Source organism: Drosophila ananassae, chromosome XR (genome assembly GCF_017639315.1).
Source record: "Drosophila ananassae strain 14024-0371.13 chromosome XR, ASM1763931v2, whole genome shotgun sequence".
Taxonomy (NCBI): Eukaryota; Metazoa; Arthropoda; class Insecta; order Diptera; family Drosophilidae; genus Drosophila; species Drosophila ananassae.
The window spans coordinates 8,098,835-8,108,095 of NC_057932.1; the positions used below are offsets into that span (position 1 = coordinate 8,098,835).

General features: G+C 37.0%; 1 protein-coding gene across 7 annotated transcripts in view; it reads right to left on the reverse strand.

Annotated features, from left to right (window-relative positions):
• Positions 1-6,700, reverse strand: part of LOC6499962 (zinc finger protein basonuclin-2) — a 131,917-nt gene extending 125,217 nt beyond the window's left edge. For 3 of the 7 annotated variants that reach the window (XM_001966638.4, XM_032456022.2, XR_004311392.2), the window contains exons 1-2: positions 6,219-6,329; positions 5,006-5,251 (exon numbers count right to left, since the gene is read on the reverse strand). The gene's annotated coding sequence lies outside the window, so the exon portion shown is untranslated. Of the gene's footprint in view, positions 1-5,005; positions 5,252-5,668; positions 5,687-6,218; positions 6,330-6,489 lie in introns of those variants that run through there. The other 4 variants (XM_032456021.2, XM_044717589.1, XM_032456020.2 and 1 more) reach the window with 4 other exon arrangements.
• Between the last annotated feature and the right edge of the window lie 2,561 nt (positions 6,701-9,261).

The following is a 9,261-nucleotide window of genomic DNA, read 5'->3' on the forward strand; positions in this document are numbered from 1 at the left end:
AAGAAGTGTGATCTAAAAATATTTTGTAGTGTGCGGAACGAAAGAAAAATATATTGTTTATCCTTGTATAACAAAATAATTTATATTAAATTTGATTTTACGGTAGAATGCCACATGGCTTACATTTGTCAGAGGAAGATCGCGGCATGATCCCGCGGTTGATAAGGGATTGGCATTATGTGGGGAAAATGCGGGGATTTTTACAGTTTTGGAGCTATCGAGTTGAAACTTTGCACACATCCTTTTTTTGCCTGCAGGTAGTATATAAGACGGAACGGCCGGGATCGGTCGACTATATCCTATAGCTGCCATATAACTGATTGATCGGAAATGCAATAACTTCGTTGTTTTTCAAGTTAGATGAGATTTTCAATGGATGCCTCTTTGGGCAAAATAATTCGATATGCCAAATTTCATAAGGATCGCCAGAGCGGATCGTATATACCGCTATATATCTAATAATATAAGATGCGTGGCGCCACCTAGCGGACTGGGACTCAACTGCAAAGGTATATCTACTTCGGCTCCGCCCGAAGTTAGCTTTCCTTTCTTGTTTTTTTTTCATTTCTGAGTGAATATATTTATTCAATTTTTTTACACGATAAATGGCCATATTTGGAGAGTAATAATTATTAAATAATTTTTATTTATCCCGTTACGGGCAGTCGGCCGGAGTCGCTTCAAAAAATTATTGTCTTGCGGTGCGTAAAGTCTGGCCTTACAGTGTTATCGGAAACAAAAAAATTGAATTAATTTACTTATTATATACTATATTATATATTATACTATATTAGTTTCTTGTGCGGATGAACGAAACCATTTTGAAAAATATGCGATTTTGAGTTTTTGGAGGTACCATGTTTACACAAAAATTTGCGATTTAAGATTGTTAGTGGAGCAAAGTGACAAGATGTGTTTGAGACCATTGCAGTCTGAACATAATACCCTGAACGGATCGTGTTGGGCATACGTCGAACTACAATGGCTGAGGAGTAGAGGACGAAGTTTCTAGTCCTTCTACTAGGAACGTTAAAATTAACGCGTGTTAGTAAATGCTGGCTGTCTAAATTTCCATAAATAAGATTATGTAGAAACATGATACCCAGCATCGTTCTACGCTTTGTTAATGAAGGTAAATTGATTAGTAAAAGTCTACTACGATAAGAGGGAAGGTAAAGATTTGCATCCCAATTAAGTCCCCTAAGAGCGAAAGTCAGGAAGTTTTTTTGTACAGATTCTATGTGATCTTGGTGTACTCCGTATTGCGGACTCCAAACACACGATCCATACTCAATAATCGGACGGACCAATGATGTATATAACATTTTAGTTACCATATTTTAATAAAACCAAGCACACCCATAGCTTTATTAACCATGGTAGATATATGGTCGGTAAATAAGACTCAAATGTATAGGACACCTAGATCGTTAACCTGAGTTAATCGTTCTAAGGCGTTCCCATAGAGAAAGTACATAGCCTGGTGAGGACTTTAACGGTAAAACGACATGAGTTTACATTTCGATCCATTACGCTTTAGGTTATTTGCTAAACACCAATATTGAAATTTATCCAAATCGGATTGAAGTCTAGACTAGAATTTGCATTCCAAAAATTATATTTAATTAGATTCGAAGATGCAAAAATAAGGGAAAAAGGTAGGAAATAGTTATAATACCGAAGGATTCGCATTAAACTCATTGTTACAAATATTTAACATTGACCCGAATCACTGTGGACGTCAGTCCACGAGGTGACGACCTGCATGACTTGGTATGCGCGAGGAGACTCTATATACATATAGCCGAAGAATTAAAAATTTTCTGTAGGCATCCGAAGCAAACTACAAAAAGAAAATCCACAACCCAATAAGGTTATGTCATGCTATTTATCGGACTATATATTGAGTAAGTTGAATTATCTCAAGGGTGCACATGCAATATGAATACGATCGTTAGAGCCAATTTTGAAAAAAAAAAAAAAATTCCTTTTCAGTGTATTTTTTTTACCAATTTAAAAATTGTATCTTAACAATACCTTTTATTTGGTATATCACTCATTCAGATTCAGATGTATATTCAGATTATATATATAGTGTCTTTACGCGCCTTCTACAAGCAGGGCATGCGTGTCGCCACTTAGCGGACTGCTGTCAGCTGTGATATCGAAATGACACACCTTATTTTTGAAGATAGAAGCTTGGGACCTTTTTAAAAATGCTTATTTAAGAACTCGATTTGATAATAATAGATGGGTTTTTATGGGGCTCGATCAAATATTTCCAATATTTTCAATATAGAATATATCAGATCTGGAATCTTCTGGAATCAATCTTCTAACATAAAGTGCCACTTAGGGTATATCCGTTTTCCTTTATATATTACATATTAGCTTTCCGTTCTTTTTGGTTACAAAATCATTGGTGAAAATCGTAACTTAATAGTTAAATCTGTTATTTAATTTAGCATTGTTTGTTATACTTTTTTAATTCAGCAATTAAAAAAGAAAGAAAAAGTTAAATATAAAAAAATAAAAAACGAAAAAATGTTGCTGCTTTGAAATATCAGACCTGCGACAATGAGTATTAAGCCAGTATCGTTATTGACACTCTAGCTACGATCTTCACAAGTTTTATTGTAAACAAGAAAGGAAAGCTAACTTCGGGTGGAGCCGAAGTTGATATACCCTTGCCAATCGGCCAATCTTTATGAAATTCGGCAAATCAGATAATTTTGTACAAAATAGAATCTGTATTGAGTCCCATCTTTCTAACTTAAAAAAAAACCTAAATTTATGCCCATTCCGATCTTTCTATGACAGCTATAGGATATAGTCGGGCGATCCTTATGAAATTTTGTACATACGATATTTTGTATATAATAAAAAATATACCTATAAATATACATATATTGTGTGGAAAATCCCAACCCTTTAACTTAAAAAACACCAAAGTTATGGCACTTCCGATCAATCAGTTATATGGCAGCTATAGGTTATAGTCGACCGATCCTGGCCGTTCCGACTTTCACTTGTTTGACTGCTTGCAAACAAAAGAAAGATGTGTGCAAAGTTTCAACTCAAAAGACTAGTGAGACTAGTTTGCGTAGAAACATACAGACAGACGGACATACTCATATCGACTCAGAAGGTGATTCTGATCAAGAATATATATACTTTATAGGGTCGAAATTTCTCCTTGACTGCGTACTTTTGATCAAAATTATAATGCAAGGGTATAAAAACAGAAAGCCCTATCTTCGGTCTGAAGACGTCTTGCCGAAACAGAGGATTATTTTGAGGAAAATGACAAATCATATTTCAACAAGAAAGGAAAGCTAACTTTGGGCGGAGCCGAAGTTTATATACCCCTGCAGTTCAGTAGCAGCTTATATTATTATATATATATCGGATCGTATGATAATTTCATCATCGAATTAAGTTTCTAATAAAAGTGTTGGAAACAGTCCCAAGCATTTATAAAATTGCAAGGTTGTGCCATTTCGGATCGTTCAGTTATATGACAGCTTTAAGATATAGGGATTTAATTTCTTAAAATACGAATTTTTATGGTTTGGCACCTATCTGTCCGTTCCGACTAATAAAGTGCGTGCAAAGGAAAAAATTATGTACATATGCAAAGGAAAAAATATGTACAGAGTTTGAAATCGCTGAAAGAACTGTGAGTCGGACACAGGGACGACTCAGGAGGTGATTCTGATCAAGAATATATAAACTTTATAGGATCGGAGACGTCATCTTCACTGCGTTGCACATTTGTAACCAAAATCATTATTCCCTCAACTTACTTACTAATATAGTGAATAAACAGAGGTTGAAAGGGTTGGAGGAAAACATACTTAAAGCCTAATTTTACCCTTTTACTTTATCAGATTTCACCCACCCATCAATGAAAATAAATGCTGCTTGACAAGAAAGAAGCCATATGTTAATGAAATTCACTTTTTGCATTTCTTAGAAATATATTGTTGCGTTTTCGGGAAAGTATTGTGACACTGTTGAGATTTTAAGGCGGAATTGTTTAAAATATGTGTAACTGTAGTAACGATTCGATTCTATTTTTGCATTAGTATTCTAACAAATGTCTGTCAAAAAAGCTGTTACTATAAAGATACGATTTTGCGAAATTACATATATACATTAGGGCGTCCCAAGGTAACAGGTGGGTTTTTTTTTTCTTTATTAAAATCGCATACCCTCTATTTTCTTTCCAAATGACCCTATGAACATAGAAAATAAATATTATGATTGTATTATGATTATGGTTAAATTGTATCAGGACAACCCGTGCCGACTTGATATCGAACATAAAATATAAATTTCTGTACAGAATAAGTATTGAAGATTACTAAAAAAAAAGTCTATCTGCCCAGACTAAAAAAAGTCTATCTTCCCAGATATTTTTGTTTTCTTGGGTTGCGCGCTCTCGATATGAGTTGGCCAATATTTTTGCAACGATATAATGTCATCGTCCGAATCAGATAATTTTTCATGAAAAGGATCATATGATGATGTTTTCGTATTCAAAGTATTCGTATTTCAAAGATTTCGTATTTATACGCGGCTTTTTCCCGTATATAATGCACTCGCGAATAGTGAGATTTTCACTTTCATTTACAGTTAAATTCACTTGACGAATGTTGTAAAATAAAACTGTTCAAAATACTTGCTATTAGAAGGAAGTTTTGAGCCCGTGTGAACTATGTGTTCGATGTGGAAGGAAGTCTATATAAACAATTGCACATTGACCGTTCGAACGTGTCGACCGTAGTAATCATCAAGTTTTGACACGTTAAAATGCAAGTCGGCACGGGTTATCGTTATTCTACCCACTCCAAATTGCGTTTTCAATTTTTTCAACATTATTCAAACAAATTTATGCGTTAAAAAAAATGTATGATTTTTTGGGACACCCTAATATACATATGTAGTAACGAGTGCAGAAACGTCGATACGTCTCTCTTAATATGTATACTTATGTATGTACCTGCATCTGGGTTGAAACGGAGGGCTACGTATTGGTGTTTAGGACTTCCATAACTATATTTTTTGTAGTTGTTAAGTTTGTTTGTTTATTGGGCAAAGACACATGCACTTTAAGCGTACAGCGCACTGCCTTCGAAATTATATTATTGTTTGAGTTTTGGTTGATGATGGTTTCTCAGCACTTTTCTCTATTTGAGTTGCGCGTTCAGTCAATGCAATTGTTAATAATTGTATCCCAAATTCTTAACTGAAAATAGAGATGATGTAAGATCCTGGTAAGACGAGGTTGGACCGATCGCAGACCCGGCATTATTTAAAATCGTTATTAAGAACGTGTCACACGATATTAATTGGCCCGTTACTGCTTTTTTCGCTGTCGTTGTCGTTGTCGCCATTTTTCCATGCATTTTATACTCGCCCCCGTCATGCCATGCAATTAGAGATACATGCACTTGCACATAGTGCCCTCCCGTTCATACACAGTGGCCAACGCTCGCATCCAAAAATCTGAATGTACTTCGGTTAGTCCAACTTAAAAATGCGACAAGGTTTGAGGTAGCATTCGACCAATGACACTCGACGACAATATTAAAGAGACACACATACACACACACACACACACACATATATACACACATACACACACACACACACTTATACATACACACCCGAGCGCGGCGCGCCCGGAGCAAACGCAAAAAACGAATCACAAAAAACGAAATATCTTCGCGTTCGTTGTAGCGTCGGCGCTGGCAACGGCGTCGGCGTCAGCGTCAGCGTAGATGCAGGGGACACGACACGAGAAAAAAAACAGCGCGAAAAAGCAATTGAGGAGAGCCTCAAGGAGCATGTAATCCAATCGACTTTCGGTGAAAAAGTCGGACGACCAGGGGGCATAAAAAACGAACTCTTTGGAATCGGAAAGCCAATCCAGAGGACGCAGCAACGACGACGTTGACGATGACGGCAAGCGACAAACGACGAAGTGACGGCGTTAGCGATGACAACAGCGGCGGCGGCGACACTTGGTGCGGCAGTGTGAGTGGGATGAAAGTAGCCAATTTTCGATTGGAATGCGAACAACCAAAGGGGAAACAATTTTTAGATGCACACGGATCGGAGCGGCCGACAAAAAGTCCGTTTAGTCGGTATTACCAGGGGTATGTATGTACATACACACATACATGTATAAATTAGATGGACATGCCCAATACCTCTTTCTACTGTTTATGCTCCCGCTCGTCATCAGCAGGAACCATTCTACACATGCGGGGAGCAGAGCACTTTAAAAAAATTCAATGGCCCGGGCCGGAGTCCGGACATCTTACACAATAAAAAAAATTTGTTTAAAAAAAAGGGGAACACAAAGTTTTTTCCTCAGTTGTTTTTAATTATTTTCCTTATTTTGTATATTTTTGTATTGCATAAACAAAGAGATTTCCAGGAATAGCGTCGTCAAACCATCGCGACACAGAATAAGAATACATGTATTTCGTGACAAAAAAGAGGCGGCCAGCAACGATAACCAACGACTATTCGGACCGATTCCGATTACCGATTACAGTGCGCTGCAAGACGAAGTGCGATCTGATGCGGCAGCGGCAACTAAACTAAAATCACGTCGCCGCTGCTTCTGCTGCGTCTGTTGCTGCTGATGGGGCCAGCAGCCGTACACACACTTACGCATATACAAAACCACTAACCTAGACGGTGGCACACACACGAGCAGACTAAAACGGTTGTATTGCCGGCTCCCTCACTCCCACGAACTCGCCCCCAAACCACTTGCGTCTAAAGATTGTACACTTCACTCTTCGCTAGAAAGAGCATGAGGCAAGCAGTGCAAAACGGACCCCATTCCAAATAAAAGAGCATTTCTCTTCGACATGCCTCCACTGCTTCTTATAATATCAGGCGTGTTTCGAAGTTTGAGTGTCTGTAACAGAGAAGAGAGCAATAAGAGCTCCGATTAAAAGGCTCTAAACGAATACGCATATGAAATAAATGGAATTAAAATAATTTATTTTAATCACACCTACAATCGTTATATTCAGATTTATCTATTCACCACGTTACATATTTTTTTATTTTCCTCTAAACATTTTTCATTTTTTCTACACGGAACGGTTTTTGTTGAACTACATATGGATATTTTCAAGTCATTTACACGATTTTCAAGTCATAATTAATTATATTAATAAATAAAGTTTGTAATATTAATAATGTAATGTTACTTAAAATATTTACTTAGTTTACATTTGGTACAATACAAATTAACAGCAACTGTTAAGGAATACATTAAAAATAATGATTATAAAATTAGGAGATTATGAGGGGAATTTTTATACCCTTGCAGAGTGTATATGATTTTGGTCTAAAGTGTGCAACGCAGTGAAGGAGACATCTTCGACCCTATAAAGTATATATATTCTTGATCAGGACCAACTTCAAGTCGATATGAGCATGTCCGTCTGTACGTTTTTACGCAAACTAGTCTCTTAGTTTTATTGAGTTGAAACTTTGCACACATTCTTCTTTTGTTTGCAGGCAGTATAAAAGTTGGAACGGCCGTGATCGGTCCACCATATCCTTTAGCTGCCATATAACTCATTGATCGGAAATGCCATAACTTCGTAACATAAAATGCGGATATGCCAAATTTCATAAGGATCGGCCGACTATATACGATCCGCTATATATCTAATAATATAAGATGCGTGTCGCCACCTAGCGGACTGCGACTCAACTGCAAGGGTATACAAACTTCGGCCCCGCCTGAAGTTAGCTTTCCTTTCTTGTTTTTTTTTGATTTTGGGTCATGAATGTGGCCTGATTTAGCCACGATTTCCAGCGCGGCATCATGATTTCTTTTCGGGGCTGATTCATCTCTAAAATTCAGGTCTGATTTCGAGACAATTTTCACTCCTGAATCCGGATAACAAATCAGGGCTGACTATGGGCTGATTCATGCCTGAAATCAAATTCAGGGCCGAGAGGACATTTTTAAAAATTTCAGTACATGGCAGCTCGTTCTATGTTTCAGGGTTGATTCATGGGTGAGCAGGGGAACGCACGGGTGAATCAGGGGTGTTTCATGGGTGACTGTTACTACTGGATACATACATACCTATGTAAAAGAATATATACATGTTTGCGTTTGTAAATTAAAAAAAAAAAACGCAACAAGTTTTAGGTTATTTCAAATGTGATACGTTATAAAAATAAATTGTATTCAAAGGTCAGTCCTAAAATGTGTTAAAAATTAAACAAGAAAGGAAAGCTAACTTCGGGTGGATCCGAAGTTGATATACCCTTGCAGTTAGGTAGCAGCTTATATTATTATTTATATATCGGATCGTATATAGTTGACTGATCCTTATGATAATTTCACCATCGAATCAATTTTCTAATAAAAAAGTTGGAAACAGTCCCAAGCATCTTTAAAAATAGCAAGGCTGTGCCATTTCCCATCGTTCAGTTATATGGCAGCTATAGGATATAGTCGGCTGATCCCGGCCGTTCCGATTTATATACTGCCTGCAAACATAAGAAAGATATGTGCAAAGTTTCAACTCGATAGCTTTAAAGCTAAGAGACTAGTTTGCGTTTGCGAAACAGACAGACAGACAGGCGGACATGCTCATATCGACTCAGGAGGTGATCCTGACGAAGAATATATACTTTATAGGGTCGGAGATGTCTCCTTCACTTCGTTGCAAACTTTTTACCAAAAATTATAATACTCTCTGAAAGGGTATAAAAACTAATATTATAAACAAAATTTGACTGACGTAAACATCAAAATTTTCTATTTTTTTTGTTTTTTAACTGAAATCCTCTTAAATGAATCTTGGCTAATTCTAGCTAACCGTTGCACTTTTTTGACTGCTGCCTAGACAAAGCGCTCCAATCTCATCATTCTCACCCGATGAGCCGAGTGGTTTAGCATAGGATCTGGGGCTCTTAGCTCACTGTGCGGCTGTGCCGGGCCTCGTGGTCATTTCTTAAATTCCAGACTTACATATTCAATAATACCTCGACAAATACAACACAAGTTGAAGTCCGCTCCGATGTATAGCTTTTCATATAACTGTTAGTTAACTGCAAGGTTACCTAAAAAGTTAGCTTACCTTCCATTTTTTAGTTAAGAAGTTGTGTATTACATCATAATTTGTATGGAATCGGTGGGGGCTTGGATTCATCCAGACATTTTTTTACAATAAAGCGTCGATCGTGTAGAAATAGTTCTTAATTGCA